Here is a 19,915-nt window from a genome sequence, read left to right on the forward strand (position 1 = left end):
GATTTACTTTTTTATCTTTATTTGCACAGTTTGTCTTGTTTTGCACATTAACCATAAGATATAGGAGCAAAATTAGACCATTTGGTCCGGCAAGTCTGGTCTGACATTTCATCACGGCTGATCCAATTTTCCTTTCAACCCCAATCTCCTGCCTTCTCTCCGTATCCCTTCCTGCCTTGAACTTGGTTATTTGTTAGTCTTTGTGTGTAGATTTTCATTGATTCTATTGTCTTTCTTTGTTTCTACGTGAATGCCTGTAAGAAAATGAATCTCAGGTGACATAGGTGTACTTTGATAACAAATTTACTTTGAGCTTTGAACTTTCAAATAAAACTAATGGCAGCAATATAAAATGTTTGTTGTCCTTTGTGGCCCTTGTACAAAAAATCCTACAAAAAGTAGTGGATACGACCCAGTCCATCATGGGTAAAGCCCTCCCCACCACTGAGCTCATCTATAAGAGACGCTGTCACAGGAAAGCATAATCCATCATCAGGGACCTCCACCACCCAGGTCATGTTCTCTTCTCACTGCTACCATCAGGAAGAAGGTACAGGAGCCTCAGGACCCACACCACCAGGTTCAGGAACAGTTATCACCCTTCAGCCATCAGGCTCTTGAATCAAAGGGTATAGCTTCACTCAACTTCACTTGCCCCATCATGGAAAAGGTCCTACAACCAATGGACTCACTTTCAAGGACTCTTCATCTCAATATTTATCTCTTCATCTTGATATTTAGTGCTTATTTATTTATCTTTATTACTTCTTTCTCTTTGTATTTGCACAGTTTTTTGCCTTTTGCACACTGGTTGAACAGCAAATTCATTCTGTTATGATCATTATTTTGGTATGGGTTTATCGAGTATGCCCACAAGAAAACGGATCTGAGGATTGTAAATGGTGACATATACGTTTACTTTGAACATTTAAACTTTGAAGTTTTATTTTTGCATAAAACCTCCAAATGATATCAAAAGCAGCATAGTATAGCAGCAAAACACAATGTTGTGAAATTAATTGTTGATGTACCAGGAAACTGAGTGAGATGAATGAAAAGGCACAGGAAGCTCCAGGGTAAATGGTGGCAGACTGGAATATTCATACTGTGGCCATCTTATGCCTGACAGCCTGCGTGTAAAGCCTTCAAAACCTGTGGTTGGCTATTAGTTAAAAGTGTCTGACTGACCAGCATCTTTGCTGCAGCTTCTGAGAGGATTAGTTAAAGAGATATCTTTTCTTTTGAGCCTCTTCCATAGATTGGAATATTGCTAGTGATCGAACTTTTGGAATATTGAAACCTGAGAGCAGAATAAAAGTTGCAAATTAGAGTATTAAATGTAATAAATCAAAGTATGAATAAAGAGATGGATGTTATGTTGAAATTGTATAAGACAGTGATGAGGCCTTATGTGGAATATTGTGTGCAGTTTTGGTCTCCTACCTGTTGGAAAGATGTAAACAAGGTTAAAAGAGTCCAGAGAAAATTTACAAGGATGTAGCTGGGTCTGGAGGACCTAAATTATAACGAAAGATTGAATAGGTTAGGTCTTTATTTTTTGGAATGTACAAGATCGAGAGGAGATTTAATAGAGGTATACAAATTTATGAGGGGTACAGATAGCATAAATGCAAACAAGCTTTTTCCACTGAGGTTGGGTGGGAATACAACCAGGGGTCATGGGCCAAAGGTGAAAGGTGAAAAGCTTAAGGGGAACATGAGGGGAAACTTCTTCACTCAGAGGCTGGTGAGAGTGTGGAACGAACTGCCTGCACAAGTGGTGCATGCGAGCTCAACTTCAATGCTTAAGAGAAGTTTGGTAGGAACAAGGATGATAGGGGCATGGAGGGCTATGGTCCTGGTGCAGGTTGATGGGAGTAGGCAGTTTAAATGATTTGGCACAGACTAGATGAGTCAAAGGGCCTGTTTCTGTGTTGTACTTTTCTATGACGATGATGCTATGCTTTAAAAACAATAAATCAATTTTGAAGGAAGAACCAGTGGGAAATAATTTAAATGTTAATTCAGACCAAAATGATTCTAGCAGCTTTCAAAAATGTGAGCATTTTTACTGGACGTTTTGGATCCAAATAGTCTTTTGAAACTGCATATCTGATTAAAGACAGAACCTGTTGCCACACGGAGTCACTGAAGCTAATTAGTTGAGGAAGGTGAGGATGTGATGAAGGAGTGTGAAAGGAGGTCTCTGCAGTGAATATAGAAACTGTGATCGTACATTTGCTCTAAATGCCTTCCTTCTCTAGCAGTATAATACCATTAATAAACAGGTGCAGAACAGAGTACAGGTGTACTTCTACCTCAGTGCTGATTCACGAGTTATACTGCAACTCTAGGGAAGTTCTTTTGGATCACTACATTTATTGATGGGGTAGGTGGGTGGAGATACATCTCTACCAAAGGAGGTGTAAGGTACTCCTTCCATCTGCTAGCCCAGCAAGTCACCCTTGGGCAATGTGTAGCATCTGCTTAGGCCCATGATCAGGGTCACATGAAGCGATGGGAGCAGGTGGGGGATGGTCGTATGAGCAGCCGGTGCACATCACAAGTCCTGATTATGCGACCACTGATGCCAGGCAGACAATCTCTGAAGAGTATTGACGATGGCTGGGATCACCCATCTTGTAAAGGCACTGCCTGGAAGAAGGCAATGGCAAATCACTTCTGCAGAAATATTTGCCAAGAACAATCACGATCATGGAAAGACCATGATTGCCCAGATCATACAACACGACACATAAAGGCCAATTTATACTTCTGTGCGGAATCTGCGCCATAGCCTGATGTGCACCTCCCCAAAAATGTAACTACGCGTCGCAGTGACACAGACCGCAACAACTGTGATTGGTCCACTTGGTAGCATCTCATTTCCTCCTCTGCATTTCCAGTTGCTTTTCCTCATCAAATTGTCAAATCTACCTGGACATCGGAAAGTATTTGAAATGCATTTCCTCGTTCATGTCTCTCAGTGGCCAGACAAGCACAGAAAATTCACCCTCCTTCTGCCTCAATCCGTTCAGTGGTCACACACACCGACTCCTCCGACTCCTTCTCTCTTTTCTGCATTGTAGTAATTTCAATAAAAGTTACTCTTGCTCAACATTTATTAGCTCCAACTCCAACATGATGCGCTCAGTTTCAGTCGCCATTATTTGAGGTACGCAAAGAAACTCAACACGAAGAAACTCAACACAGTGGCGTAGAAACCCTACTGCCAACTATCGCTTTGGCGGTGAATTGCAGAGCGACGCAGACAGACCAAAGCACAAGTATAAATGCTCATAATGGTGTAGGCCACTTGCGTAGGCTATGGCGTAGAGCCTACGCAGAAGTATAAATCAGCCTTTAAGGTGATGATATTTATTGACACATTAACATGCCTCAAAGGTTTGGAGAGATATAGGCTGATACGTACCAGTGGTTGGAAGATTATTGACTAAGGAGCGAAGGATATAATGATGAGGAATTCTTTACCGAGTGATTTGATGTATGAAACACAGCCAGAGAGGTGATTTAAGCGGATTCAGTGGTGATTTTCGAAAGGAAATTGGATAAATACTTGAAGGGCTGAAAATTGCTGGGCTGCAGGGAAAGAGCTGAAGTCAAACCAATTAGATTGCTCTTTCAAAGTAGCAATTCAATGAATAAAATGAACTCCTGCTGTGCTGTACTATGCTAGGATTCTATGACAAACTTCAGGTCTCCATGAATGACAACCTTTGAGAGACTCGAAGCTGTTTCAAAATAAATGCATTAAAATTAGGGCAAATGATTAAATTAAAGAGGGAAATGGCATATTAAATTTACCAGTGGCAAACGTTAGCTGCACTTCAATTGCATTTGTTTTTTGTCGAGATGACCCAGCACGCATGTGAGATAAGACCATAAGGCATTTGTGCAATTAAGATACTCAGCTCATCAAGTGTGTTCTGCCATTCCATCATGTATGATTTTTAATCCCCCTCAACCCCATTTTCCCGCGTTCTTCCCATAACCTGACAAACCAAGAACCGATTAACCTCCGCTGTAAATATACCCAATAACTTGGCTCCACACATGCCAGTGACAATGAATTCCACAGATTCACCACACTTTGGCTAAAGAAATTCCTCCTCAGCTCTGTTTCAAAGGGACAGCCTCTATTCGAAGCTGTGCCTTTGGTCTGGGACTGCCCCACTGTATGAAACATCCTCTCCACATACACTCAATCCAGGGCTTTCAACATTCAATAGGTGTCAATGAGATTCTCTCATTTTTCTGAGCTCCCATAAGTAAAGCCTCAGAGCCTCAGATATTAACCTTTCCATTCCCAGAATCACTGTTGGGAACCTCCTCTGGACCCTCTCCAATTCCAGCACATAAGAGGCCCAAAACTGCTCACAATACTCCAAGTGTGGTCTGGCCAATGCCTTACAAAGCCTTGACACCACATCCTTGCTCATATATTCTAGTCCTCATGAAATGAGTGTTGACATTGCATTTTCCTTCCATGCCACCAATTCAACCTCCAGTTAACCCTTACAGAATCCTGCACAAGGATTGCAAGGTACCTTTACACTGAGTGTTTTTGAATTTTCTGCCCGTTTAGATAATAGTCTATGCCTTCCGGTTTAGATGGCGCTGCTGAGTCTCAGTGACTTCTGACTGATGACTAACGAAACAAGGAAAACAACTAAATACTTTGTTAATCACATTTATTCTGGCAAATGATCATCGCAAGTAATAGTCTGTAACTTCCCTTTGGACTTGAAGGTTGTGGCAGAACTGAGGTGGGGTGAGGCAGTGGGCCAGTCACTGAGAGCGAGGAAGACCTGAGACTCCATTGTTTTAAATGCCATGCTGAAGGCCAAATCAAAGTGGCAAGGTCTCAACATTTAAATGGAAACCTAAGAGCCATGCCGAATCGGGAAGGTCAGTTATAACCCGAGTCGGAAAGATCAGTTATAGCCTGAGTCGAGGCGTTGGGGTCCTGGCCTCAGAGCGTATCAAGGCGATTGAACCCAACATTTGGATGTCGATTTAAGTGCCAGGCCAGATTGAAAATATCAGTGTGTCGGGGCCCAAGGCAAGGGACAGGTCAGTTCAGATCACTGCTCCATGACTTGACTCTGCGCTGAACCAGGCTGAACTATGGGACTCTCTTTGCAAACTTCAGTTCAGAATGCTATTTGCTTGCAGTTATTCTTTGCATGATGTGTTTTTTATCTCTGCACATTGGGTGTTTGAAACATAGAAACATAGAAAACCTACAGCACAATACAGGCCCTTCGGCCCACAAAGTAGTGCTGAACATGTCCCTACCTTAGAAATTACTAGGCTTACCCGAAGCCCTCTATTTTTCTAAGCTCCATGTACCTATCCAAAAGTCTCTTAAAAGACCCTATCGTATCCGCCTCCACCACTGTTGTCGGCAGCCCATTTCATGCACTCACCACTCTATGCATAAAAAACTTACTTACTGTACCTACTCCCCAGCACCTTAAACCTGTGTCCTCTTGTAGCAATCATTTATATATATGGGTTCTTTAGGGTTTCTTTGTCTCATAGATTCCTGTTAAAAAATCTCAAGGTTGTATGATGTATACATGCTTTGATAAAAATGTACTTTAAACATTTTTTATTCTTCCACCAAAGTGCATGACCACACACTTCCCTACACTATATTCCATCTACCACTTTTTTGCTCATTCTCCCAGTCTGTCCTTCTGCAGACTCCCTGCTTTCTCAACACAACCTTCCCCTCCACCAATCTTCGTATCATTCACAAACGTGCCACAAAGCCATCAGTTCTGTTATCCAAATCATTGACATATAAGGTGGAAAGAAGCAGTCCCAATACCATCGCCTGTGGAACATCACTAGTCACTGGCAGCCGATCGGAATAGGATCCTTTTATTCCCATTCTTTGTGTCCTGCCAGTCAGCCAATGCTAGTATCTTTCCTGTAATACCATGGCTTCTTATCTTGCTAAGCAGCCTTATGCATGGCAGCTTATCAAAGGTCTTCTGAAACTCCAAGTAAGCAACATTCACTGACTCTCCTTTGTCTATATGGCCTGTTACTTCCTCAAACAATTCCAAAAGATTTATCAGGCAAGATTTCCCCTTACGGAAACCATGCTGACACTGGTCTATTTTATTATGTGCCTCCAAATACCCCGAAACCTCATTCTTAAAAATGGACTCCAATGTCTTCCCATCCACAGAAGTCAGGCTAACTGTCCTATAATTTCCTTTCTTTTGCCTCTCTCCTTTCTTAAAGAGTGAAGTAACATTTGCAATTTTCCAGTGCTCCAGAACCATCTCAGAATATAGTGTTTCTTAAAAGATCATTACTAATGCCTCTACAATCTCTTCAGCTACCCCTTGGCTGTAGTCCATCTAGTCCAGGTGACTTATCTACTTTCAGGTCTTTCAGATGCCCAAGCACTTTCTCCTTAGTAATAGTAATGACACTCACTTCTCTCCCCTGACATTCTTGAATTTCCAGCATACTGCTAGTGTCTTCCACAGTGAAGACTGACACAAAATATTTATTAAGTTTGTCAGCCATTTCTTTGTCCCACGTTACTACCTCTTCAGTGTCATTTCCATTGATTCGATATCCACTCTCAACTCTCCTTTACTCCTTAAAAATTGTTAGTATCCTTTTTATATTATTGGAAAGTTTACCTTCATATTTCATTTATTCTCTCCTTATGGTTTTTTAGTTGTCTTCTGTTGGTTTTCAAAAGTTTTCCAACCCTCTAACTTCTCTCTAAATTTTGTTATATTATATGCCCTCCCTTTTACTTTTTTGCTGTCTTTAACTTCCCTTGTCAGCCTCGGTTGACTCATCCTCCCTTTAGAATACTTCTTCATCTTTGGGATGTCACGTGAGTCATTTCCTGGTCTGATGGTAGAACTGAAACAGGAATCTTTCTCTCCCAGCCGTGGAATTGCCTATAAATGAATGAAGGAAATCATTTCTCATAGCATTTTTCTTGGGTGCTTAATTCGGGAACAAAGGGACAGAGGTGTATAGACTGAACATGATCAGAATAGAGTTGATTGAGTAATTCCCTGTTATTCATGTTTGGCCACAGAATCACTCTGAGGGTCTGTGATAAAATTTACATACTTCATTTGCACCATCCTCCATTTGTGGGATTTAATGATTATTTTGGGCACCATGGTACCATAGTGGTTAGTGCGATGCTGTTCTATCTCAGGCCTCCGGATTTCGGCGTTCAGTCCTGGTGCCATGTTGTAAGGGGTCTCTGTGGAATGTGAGGGCTTTCTTTGGGCTGTCTGGTTTTCTCTCACAGTCTAAAGATGTACAGGGTAGGTGAATCAGTGATTTTAAATTGTCCTGTGATTAGGTTGGGGTTTTGGCGGCGATTGCTGGGTGGTGTGGCTCAAAGAGCTGTAAGGGCCCACTCCACGTTGTACCACTAAATAAATAAATAAGCAAACAAACAAATAAATAAATAAACAAACGAACAGTTAGTTAGATAAATAAATAGCACCCCTTCATTCATTGAGAGGTATTGGTTTATTACTGGCACAGCTACCAGGATACACTGTAAAACTTGTCTTCATACAGATCAGATCATTGCACAGTGCACTGAGGTAGAATGAGGTAAAGCAATAACAATGCAGAATAAAATGTACGACAATTAAAAGTGCAAGATCATAACAAAGTAGATTGAGGTCAAGTGTCCATCTTATCATATCAGAAGTCCATCCAAGGGTCTAATAACAGTGGGTTTGAAAGCAACACACACAAAATGCTGAAGGAATTCAGCAGGTCAGGCAGCATCTATGGAAATCAATAAACAGTGGTGTTTTGGACCAAGACCCTTCATCAGGAGTTGTCCTTAGGCCTGGTGGTACATGCTTTCAGGTTTTTGCATCTTCTGCCCATTGAGAGGGGTTGAGTGGGGTCTTTGAATATGCTGGCTCCTTTGCTGAGGCAGTGAGAAGTATAGACAGAGTCTGTAGAGGAGAGGTTGGTTCTCGTGATGTGCTGAGCTGTGTCCACAACGTCCTGATGAAGGGTCTCGGCCTGAAATGTCGACTATACTTCTTCCTATAGATGCTGCCTGGCCTGCTGCGTTCACCAGCAATTTTTTGTGTGTGTTGCTTGAAATTCCAGCATCTGCAGATTTCCTCGTGTCCACAACTCTCTGCAGTTTTTTTACGGTCACATGCAGAGCAGTTGCCGTACCAAGTGGTTGGGGACTATCCTGAGTGCCGCTGAATATCATCACGTCCTTCTATTGTTGTAAGAAAAGTGTGAAATGTCATATTTGAAAAGCTACCAAGCTCATGCATTGGTATTGGTTTATTGTTGTCACAGTGAAAAGCTTGCCTTGTGTGCTGTTTAATTAGATCAAGTCATTACACAGTGCATTGAGCTAGAATAAAGTAAAACAGTAACAATGCAGAATGAAGTGTAAAAGCTACAGAAAGATTGCAGTGCAGGTGAGCAATAGGGTAAAAGTTCATAGCAAGGTAGATTGTGAGGTTAAGGGCCCAAGTTATTGTACAAGAGGTCTGTTCAAGAATCTGATAGTTGTGAGATGGAAGCCATCCTTGAGCTTTCAGACTCTTGCATCTTCTTCCCAATGGGCGAGAGGAGGAGAGAGAATGTACAGGGTAGGTAGGGCCTTTGATTATGCTGGCTGCTCTACTGGGGCAGTGAGAATTATAGACAGAGTCCATAGAGGGGAGGCTGTAGTTTTTTGTGAGTTTGGTTCAAAGAACTCTTATTATATTGTTGCTGCTGACTGTTTGCATAGAAATGCTGTTTGATGAAGATGGATGTGAGAGCACGGAGGAACATCTGTGAAACTTCTGAAATGCCTGCTTTGCTGCTGCTGCTACTGTGTGATCTGAAATCTCCAGAGGGGAAGGCGCCGAATCCTTGGCTTTGCCTGTTGCTCGGCGGCCTGGGCTGGGATTGAAGCACCCGGCAGAGATGGTGCTTGGTGCTCCGTGTCGGAGGGCTGGTCGGAAGTTCGAAGTTTTTGGACGGACTCAGAGTCGGACTATGGTCGGGTCCTTCCAGGATGCTGCATCGGCAAGTTTGCGGCGCTGGAAGATTATGGCAGGGAGAGTTTCTTCCTTCTGCTGTCTGCGTGAGATGTTGGGGCTATCGGGACTTTGAGACTTTTTTTACAGTGCCCATGGTCTGCTCTTATCAAATTATGGTATTGCTTTGTACTGTTGTAACTATATGTTATAATTATGTGGGTTTTGTCAGTTTTAGTCTTGGTCTGTCTTGTGTTTCTGTGATATCATACCAGAAGAACATTGTATCATTTTTTAATGCATGCATTTCTAAATGACAATAAACGAGGACTGAGTGTCCTCATAATCTAATCTAATCTAATGGTTGAATAGGCTAGGATATTATTCCCTGGGGCATAAGGGAATGAGAGGAGATTTGATAGTGATATACAAAATTATGAGGGGTATAGATACAGTACATACAAACAGGCTTTTTTCCTCTGAGGTTAAGTGGGACTACAACCAGAGGTGATAGGTTAAGGATGAAAAGTGATGGGGAACTTCTTCACTCAGAGGATGAGGAGAGTGTTGAACAAGTTACCAGCAGAGGTGGTGGACGCAGGTTTGATTTCAACATTTAAGAGAAATTGGTTAATTACAGTGATAGGAGGGGAATGGAAGGCTGAGCTCCAGGTGCAGGTTTATGGGACTAGGCAAAATATCAGTTTGGCGTGGAATGGATCTATTTCTGTGCTGCATTGTTCTATGACTCCATAATCTGACTTTATTTACTGGATGCGGCATATCCTACCCTGCCTGTACTCTTCTTCAGATGCAGTCTGCATCAGTAATGAGGGGCATTGTTGTATTAAACTAGCAACTATTAGTTGTGTGTGTACAGGATAAGGAGCTATTAGAATTTAGTTCTTGATTGTCAATAATTTCTGATCCTAGCTGTGCCTCTGCTGTCAGCTTGCCAATAGATTTGGTTCATGCTATAGACTTCCATAAATCGCAGGAAATGAGACAGGATATTGTCGTAACTCCATGGAATCTGACAAAAGAGATCTACCGAATGAGCTTCTTAAAAGCCAGGAAGTTGATTTAATGCCTCATCAGCATGAGGAGCTGCAGGGATCACTGAGGAATCCCAAGCATCTATCAGGCCAGTACTGATAAGTATCTCAGAAGAAGTCTTTCTGCAAGTCAACATTCAAGATTATTTTATGTCATTCCCTGTACACAAGTGTAAAGGAGAACAAAATAATTGTTACTTCGGATCTGATGCAGCACAAAAAATGCACAATAAATAGATAGATAGATAGATAGACATACTTTATTGATCCCGAGGGAAATTGGGTTTCATTACAGTTGCACCAACCAAGAATAGAGTATAAATATAGCAATATAAAACCATAAATAATTAAATTATAATATGTAAATTATGCCAGATGGAAATAAGTCCAGGACCAGCCTATTGGCTCAGGGTGTCTGACCCTCCAAGGGAGGAGTTGTAAAGTTTGATGGCCACAGGCAGGAATGACTTCCTATGACGCTCTGTGTTGCATCTCGGTGGAATGAGTCTCTGGCTGAATGTACTCCTGTGCCCACCCAGTACATTATGTAGTGGATGGGAGACATTGTCCAAGATGGCATGCAACTTGGACAGCATCCTCTTTTCAGACACCACCGTCAGAGAGTCCAGTTCCATCCCCACAACATCACTGGCTTTACGAATGAGTTTGTTGACTCTGTTGGTGTCTGCTACCCTCAGCCTGCTGCCCCAGCACACAACAGCAAGCACGATAGCACTGGCCACCACAGACTCGTAGAACATCATAGAACAAGATAAAGAACATAATAAAAACACAGTAAATATAAATACGTAAGATAGCTTACGTACATAGATTAATCCTATATACATAAAATGACAATAAGCAAGGCAGTGTCTGTACACAAGGTGACTCAGACAGAAAGGCTATTCACTTTCCATATTTTCTACAGGCAACACATAGAGAAATTCACTTGAAAAAGTGCTCAATCTATAAACCTCACTGAAAACATTTTGTAAGACAACATACACAAACTGCTAGAGGAACTGAGGCATTGATCGTGTGGACAGTCAGAAGGTTTTCCCCAGGGCTGAAAAAGCTAGCATGAGAGGGCACAGTTTTAAGGTGCTTGGAAGTAGGTACAGATGAGATGTCAGGGGTAAATTTTTACGCAGAGAGTGGTGAATGCATGGAATGGGTTGCCGGTGACAGTGGTGGAGGCGGATACGATAGGATCTTTTAAGAGACTCCTGGATAGGTACATGGAGCTTAGAAAAATAGAGAGCTATGGGTAACCCTAGGTAATTTCTAAAGTAAGGGCATGTTCTGCACAGCATTGTGGACTGAAGGGCCTGTATCGTGCTGTAGGGTTTCTATGTTTCTATGTTTCTACATTAAACCTTTTTCTGATTGAAGAGGCTAATGGTTGACAAGATCAGCATATGACATTTGCACTAAGATATCAAATCGGAAATACAGAGGAAACAGTACAAAGAGTTATTAATCTTTGCAGCTAGTTTAATTCTTATTTATTAAAGTAATTGATGGGGTGGGAGGAGCAGAGAGAAATTTAACAATAGAATCAATCTCTGAAGGTATAAGGAAGAAAAAAGGGAACGGGGAAAGGATAGAGACAAATTCCTTTGAACTGGAATGGAGTTGAAAGGAGGATCCACTTGAGATGGTGTAAGGGACTGGCAACCTGACTTTATTTAGTGCCTTTAATGGCCAAAATCAGCTGCACTAGTCCGTCACCCACACATGGAGCTTAGAAAAATAGAGGGCAATGGGTAATCCTAAGTAATTGCTAAAGTAAGTACATGTTTGGCACAGTATTGTATGCTGAAAGGCCTGTATTGTGCTGTAGGTTTCCTATGTTTCTATGAACTTCGACCAGGCAGCATCCACGGAAAAGAGTAAACAGTCGATCTTTCAGGCTGAGACCCTTCACCAAGACTGCAATATTTTGTAAGAACTCATTTTGTTCAAATTGGCTTCTGTGTTTCCAACTTTACAATAGTGACGGAAAGTATAGAATTGGTTGTAATGGTTTTGGGTCATGATAGGATGTGAATAGTTCATTGAAAGTGGTCTGGATGAGATAATTATCTTGTTAATTACCTATATCTGCAGCTTGCTCTGTTCTTAAGGATTTGTCAATGTTCTTCCTAAAGAGTTTCTTAAGAATTCAGAAAGAGCTACTGCATTGCTTTTAAGAATGGCCAACACAAAGACGATGTCTACCCATGCAAAAGTTGAAGTTATTTATGCTAGGAAATGGATTGTTGAGATGGATTGGATTCTATGCTGAAAAGAAAATGATAGAAGCCTTTAATCCATCATTGATGATCCAATAGGTAATATTGTTTACTCCAACCCCACAGGAAGTCCTTTTGACGAAACATAGAGTCTGAGGCACTTTCACATTTCCGTGTTGATTGAATGTCAGCTCCAAATTCATTTATCTAATCTCCACATCTGTTTATATTGTCGCTCATGTTGATGCCATTGAATGGCTGAACGCCGTAGATAAGCGAGTCCCTGCTGGTTTTTGGATCGTTACTGAAACAAATCGCCTTTTTCAAGGGGTGGTTATGTAACATCACTTTAACAAGATAAATTCTTCAGATGCTGGAAATTCAATGCAACACATAAAAAATGCTAGAGAAACTCAGCAAGTCGGGCAACATCTATGGAAATGAACAAGCAGTCAATGTTTTGGACTGAGACCCTTCATCAGGACTGAGCAAGAACATCACTTTAGTTCTCTTTCTTTTTCCTGACTTTTGTCCTCTGTCTAATTTACATGCCATCCTTATTGCCTGAAAATACTGTCCCTTTTCCAACACCCCAACAAGACCAATTGTAGTGCAGATGATTTGTTGGAGCTATCAATAAGAAACAGAGAAATGTACAACATTTGCAGGTCTAACTGCATTAGCTAACTATGATGCCAGATAAACTTTTGCACATAGTGTCTTTCTGTCTATTCCAAGTCTGTTCATTTGTCTGTATAAAATGCCTCTTCAATGTTGCTATCATATCTGTTTGTACCTCCTATCACTCTTTGCAAAGCTTGCCTCAAAATCTCCTTTGAGTAAATCCTCCAGCATTTTGCATGTCGTCACAAATCTCTTTTGAACTTCCTCCCTCTGGCCTTAAATCAATGCTCAGTAATATTGATATTTTCACCCTGGACACTGACTCCTCTCTATCTCTGCCTCTCATAATTTTATATCTCTCTCACAGGTCGCTCAAGAGGGAAACAAACAATCCACGTTTGTCCAGCCTCTACTTGTAGCTAGTATCATCCAATCTGCACTCATAGTCCAGTTTATTAGGTACACCTGTACACCCATTTGTTAATGCAAATTTCTAATCCGACAACCATGTGGCAGTAACTCAATGCATAAAAGTGTGCAGACACGGTCAAGAGGTTCAGATGTTGTTCAGGCCAAACATCAAAGTGGGGAAAAATGTGATCTAAGTGACTTTGACCATGGAATGATTGTTTGTGCCAGACGGGATGGTTTGAGTGTCTCAGAAACGGCTGATCTCCTGGGATTTCCATGCACAGCAGTCTGTAGAGTGGGGTACCCAACTTTTCTTATGCCATAGACCAATACCATTAACTGAGGTGTCTGTGGACCCCAGTTTGAGAAACCCTGTTCTAGAGTTTACAGATGGTGCAAAAAAACAAAGAAACACCCAGTGAGCAGCAGTTCTGTGGGCCAGAATGCCTTGTTAATGAGCGAGGTCAGAGGAGAAATCCAAGCTGGTTTAAGCTGACAGGAAGGAGACAGTAGCTCAAATAACCATGGGTTACAACAGGTGGTACTTAATAAAATGGCTGCTGAGTATAAAGACTGGATGGACATTGTTAAGGACCATTCTTGATTTATGGAATTATGGAAAGCATAATTATTAACTAAAATGAGAGCTAGTCTTCAAATGGTTCAACTAGTCCCATTTATTGTCAGAGTAAGTATACAGTATACAACCTGAAATACTTGTCTTCACAGAAATCCATGAAAAACAGAACCCCAAAAGAATGAATGACAGAAAAACATTAGAACCCCAAATTTCCCTCTCCTCCCCCCACATAATCAAGCATCAATGTATCAACCTCCCCTCTCGTCCCCTCACCCGTTTAAGCAAAAAACCTCCGCACCCACCACCCACCAAGTGACAGCAAAGCACCCATGATCAGCAGTCAACGAAAAAACTATTGTTTACCTGACAGTTCAACATGCCACAGGCTCTCACTCTCACTAAAAGGGACAGAGAGATCTCACCCATTTTCATGGTGAAAGGGGAGAATGACAGACACTGTTAGGGTCCGCTGCGTTACTTTTTATTCCAAGATTCTCTGACTCGAGAATTGGGAGTAATTATCCCACCATCGAGAGGAAAAGAGAGAGTATGACTGCTCGACTACAGAGACCTCTGTCCATACATCCACCGCAGTGAAATCATGGTGCTCCTTGCTCAATGCCTCTGTTGGCAACACTGGGCTGGAATCGGTCTTCCACAGGGCCGCACCCCAGAGGCGCCATCTTCCAAGCTATGCTTGGAGAACGTCGAAAAATGTTTGGCCAGTGAGCTCCAGAAACAAGAACTCATTTGTCGTAAAAAGTACCACAGTCTGAGTGTCACTGCAGATCAGAACTTCGATGGAACCACCAGGAAATAAAATATGCACAGTTTAAAATGCAATAGACACTTGGCTTTCAGTCCCATTGAAAGTAAATGGGGAAGACAACAGATGAATGTTAAGCACAAGGAATTCTGCAAATCCAGAACAACACACACAAAACGCTGGAGGAATCCAGTAGCTCAGGCAGCACCTACGGAGAGGAATAAACTGTAGATGTTTGGGCTGAGGCCCTTCATCAATATTCCTGATATTCCCACATTGTTAAAGGGGATCTGCTTTGTCACTTAACCTTCTGCCAGTTTTAACTCATGGAGCCATCTTTCAGCACTGTTACTAAAGGGGTAGATCTTGGGTGTCGGCAGTCTGTACTCAAAAGCTTTGGGACAGACACTAGTGTTGAATATTTAAAGTGTCCCTGCTAGTTGGGATGTGATACCTTTGTTAATATGCAATTCTGTTAATCTACCTGGCTATATCAAAATGCTAAATTTAAGTAGGTGATTAGAGCCACTGGAACTGTAGTTAATTATGTAGGTTATCCTGGTATTGAAGAGTATAAAACATGAAGTCAGGAGAGTGAGATTTACTTGGAATCTTCTGGACCCTCCTGACGGTTTGTTGCGAATAAAACCTTTCATGTTTTCCATTTACAGCTTCCTACACGCTCAGTTTTTGTCAGTCACAACTGACATCTTTCTGAAATTTTCAGGACATGGCCCATTCTGAAGCCTCTCCTCCCATCTTTCTGTCATTGGTTGTTTTACAAGCCCAGTCCCAAGCCTTTGACCCTATGCCGCCTTCTCATGACCAGTTGAGAAGTTACCAGACACTTGATAAACCAAATTAAATTTTTCCATTCTCAGAATAGATATATCACTTTGACCAGGTCATTATTGGTATGAATGGCGAGATCTTGCCAGAAAAATGCCCCTGAATTAAATATGCTATCATAAATGGTGTCACAGTCAGTCCTATACATAAGTGGTTACTGGATTCTCACTATAGTCATAGTCATACTTTATTGATCCCGAGGGAAATTGGTTTTCGTTACAGTTGCACCATAAATAATTAAATAGTAATAAAATCATAAATAATTAAATAGTAATATGTAAATTATGCCAGGAAATAAATCCAGGACCAGCCTATTGGCTCAGGGTGTCTGAGCCTCCAAGGGAGGAGTTGTAAAGTTTGATGGCCACAGGCAGGAATGACTTCCTATGACGCTCTGTGTTGCATCTCAGTGGAATGAGTCTCTGGCTGAATGTACTCCTGTGCCTAACCAGTACATTATGTAGTGGATGGGAGACATTGTCCAAGATGGCATGCAACTTAGACAGCATCCTCTTTTCAGACACCACCGTCAGAGAGTCCAGTTCCATCCCCACAACATCACTGGCTTTACGAATGAGTTTGTTGATTCTGTTGGTGTCTGCTACCCTCAGCCTGCTGCCCCAGCACACAACAGCAAACATGATAGCACTGGCCACCACAGACTCGTAGAACATCCTCAGCATCGTCCGGAAGATGTTAAAGGACCTCAGTCTCCTCAGGAAATAGAGACGGCTCTGACCCTTCTTGTAGACAGCCTCAGTGTTCTTTGACCAGTCCAGTTTATTGTCAATTCGTATCCCCAGGTATTTGTAATCCTCCATCATGTCCACACTGACCCCCCGGATGGAAACAGGGGTCACCGGTACCTTAGCTCTCCTCAGGTCTACCACCTGCTCCTTAATCTTTTTCACATTAAGCTACAGGTAATTCTGCTCACACCATGTGACAGTTTCCTACTGTAGCCCTGCACTCAGCCTCATCTCCCTTGCTGATGCATCCAACTATGGCAGAGTCCTCAGAAAACTTCTGAAGGTGACAAGGCTCTGTGCAGTAGTTGAAGTCCGAGGTGTAAATGGTGAAGAGAAAGGGAGACAAGACAGTCCCCTGTGGAGCCCCAGTGTTGCTGATCACTCTGTCCCTGTCTGCATATCCCTAACTCCAGATTACAATGATGAGGTTGATTTAGGATTTTATTGACCCTATCAATATATATTCTATGATTGTTTGCATCTGTTTTTGGTACAGAATGCCTCCTTTTGTTTGTATACATGTTTGTGTAAATAATCATTTTTAAACCTCTTTTGCCCTGGGAAAATAAATGCACTGTGTAAGTATTCACTCAATGTCTCCATTAGTTCTTGTAATGGTAATGAGTTTGGCAGCTCCAATATAGAACTACATGAATAGGTAGTTGACTCATTTGCACTGAAATCAGATTTCTTTACATCAGTAGCTCAAATGAAAGTTAATCAGATGAATGAAACTGAGATGTATGTTGTACTGACTTTGTGTAACATTTTGTATTTGATAATGAACGTGAATTGATCCTTTACTTCTGCATAGTTGTAATCTAATTGCTTTGCTTTTTTAACTGATTTTACATTGACCGGAGACTTTCTAATACTTGCCCAATTTGCTCAATTATCCATGTTTATGATTAAACCAGCAGAATCAAATTCACCGAGTTCTGTCCAGTGAGCTAATCGCTCATCCACCACCTTCAAAATGATGACTCCGAAAACTTCAACAGATATTGGGGGATAAAAGGTAAAGGTAAGGGTCATTAAATATGCCAGGTTGTTAGAGATAGGGAATCATGCAAGAAAATCTCCAGGAATACATCAACCAGAGTTGACAACTCAACTCCACAGGAATCTTTAAGTCCAATGAGACAAAGTATGCATGTAGACAGTTAGTGGAGTAGGCTTCTCTGCTAGTGATCCAGATTGTATCTACAGGTTGTATCTTTCTCAGTACTGCCCTCTCACTTCTGTCATGATAGCTCAGAGGAGACTTGCAGCAAAAGACAATAGTTTAATTGTGACAATAGTTTTATGTGAAGAGTATTCCTTTTGAGCTTTGCATTTTATTTGCTAGAAAACACAGTGAAAGATTGATCTTGGAGGAAAGGAGCTTTCCCCATGTTTCTCTTTATTTTCTGTACAATTTCTTATTAAGACTGCACATAAACACAGCACAAATTTTCACTAGAATGGAGATGATTGTGGTTTTCACCTCTTATGAAACCCAAATTTACTATATATTACTGTGATTTATTTTAAGTACATTGTTTCACATAATAACCCACTTATTTAGCTTGTTAGTGGTTTCATTTATACAGGATACTTTGATGCACTGTTTTTTAATGAGTTCTAGAAACATAGAGACATAGAAAACCTACAGCACAATACAGGCCCTTCGGCCCACAATGCTGTGCCGAACATGTACCTACTTTAGAAATTACCTAGGGTTACCTATAACCCTCAATTTTTCTCAGCTCCATGTATGTATCCAGGAGTCTCTTAAAAGGCTCTATCATTTCCGCCTCCACCACAATCGCCGGCAGCCCATTCCACGCACTCACCTCTCTCTGCGTAAAAAACCTACCCTGACATCTCCTCTGTACCTGCTTCCAAGCACCTTAAAACTGTGATTTTTTTTTTACAACATATTCATTGATCTGTGAGAATAAATTCAGGCCTATGAGATGTTATGTAGTTAAACCACCTTTCCCAATATGAATCAAATTGTTCCAACTTATGATTAACAGATGCTGTTATCTTCTCCATTTTGTAAATGTCCATTGTAATTTCCATCCATGTGTTTAAAGTTGGGCTCTCCTGTGATAACCATTTCCTGGTAAGAGTCTTTTTACCAGCCACCAGTAGTATATTCATTAAATATTTATCTCTTTTCAACCGTTCTTGAGGGATATACCCAAACTATATGGTCTTACTTTCTAAGGGTATTTCACATTTAAAGATGTCTTGTAGGGCATTGTGTATCCCACTCCAGTAGTATTTGATAACGGGGCATTCCCAGAAAATATGATAATGGTTAGCATTTTGATTTCCACAATTTCTCCAGCAAACAGGGAGGTTACTATCATAATGGGATCTCTGAGAGGGTGTAATAAAATATCTTACCAAGTTTTTCCATCCAAACTCCCTCCATTTCTGTGAATTGGTACACTTCCAATGATACCTCTATATTATTGTCCATTCTAAATAGCTCTATCAAAAATGTACTTGCGTTAGTTACATTTTTAACCCTCCTATGAACATACTGTCGCATCTGCAAATATTGATAAAAGTCTTGTTTTTCTAATAGGTATTTCTTGTTAAGCATTTCAAAACTGAACAGTATTCCTTCTTTTATTATATTGCAAAGAACTGTTATTCCTTTAGCTGTCCAGTCCTTAAATCTAGCATCCAGTTTATTCAGCGTAAAATCCGAGTCATATGCACACTTAAGAATTGCAATATCTCCCTCTAGTTTATATTCTTTTATAATAGTTTTCCATATGTTGAGAGTCTATTTCACCCATGGGTTATCAATAGTATTTATATAACTTTGTAGGTTGTTATCAGCCAAAATTGCCTGTATGGGGATGGAAAGTATCCTCTCCTCAATGTTTTTCCATTGAGCGTCATATGATGGGTTGCACCAGCATATCACAGCTCTCATCTGTGCTGCAAAATAATAATCTCGAAGAGAAGGTAGGCCCCATCCCCCCTTTTCCTTGTCTAATTGCAAAGTTTTGAGACAAACCTTTTACCTTGCCATATATATCTTGATAACATTTTGTTCCATTCATTGAATTGATTTTGTTTTATATTGGTAGGGTCTGAAAGAGATATAATAGTCTTGGCAATATATTCATTTTAATGGATTCAATCCTTGAACTGAGACAAAAAAAGGAATTAGCTTCCATCTTGTTATATCTTCCTTAACTTTTTTTATATATAGGTGGATAGTTGCATTCTGATAATTTTGCCAAACCTTTTGGCATAATGATGCCCAAATATTTGAAAGTCTCTGTTTGCCATGCCCAAGGATATCTACTTTCAATTTCTCTTGCTGGGCTATAGTTATACGAAAGTAATTGGTTTTTATCTATGTTGATCTTGTATCCTGATAATTGACCATATTGATCAAAGGATTGCATCAATTTAGGTAAAGAGTATGTTGGTTGCCCTAGATAGATCAAAAAGTCATTTGCCTAACAGGCCAATTTATGCTCTGTCCCTTTAATAGTAATTCTCCTGATATCTTCATTTTGTCTGATGTATTGAGCTGCTGGTTCCAGATATAATGTGAAGAGTAGCAGTGACCATGCACAACCCTGTCTCGTGCCCATTTCT

General features: G+C 40.9%; 1 long non-coding RNA gene across 1 annotated transcript in view; it reads left to right on the plus strand.

The window, feature by feature from the left end:
• LOC140190511 (uncharacterized) overlaps window positions 1–19,915 on the plus strand; it is an 87,699-nt gene that overhangs the window by 36,909 nt on the left and 30,875 nt on the right. The window contains exon 2 of the long non-coding RNA XR_011883621.1: window positions 17,218–17,324. This is a non-coding gene — a long non-coding RNA (uncharacterized lncRNA). The remainder of the gene's footprint in view (window positions 1–17,217; window positions 17,325–19,915) is intronic.

This window comes from Mobula birostris, chromosome 30 (genome assembly GCF_030028105.1).
Source record: "Mobula birostris isolate sMobBir1 chromosome 30, sMobBir1.hap1, whole genome shotgun sequence".
Classification (NCBI taxonomy): domain Eukaryota; kingdom Metazoa; phylum Chordata; class Chondrichthyes; order Myliobatiformes; family Myliobatidae; genus Mobula; species Mobula birostris.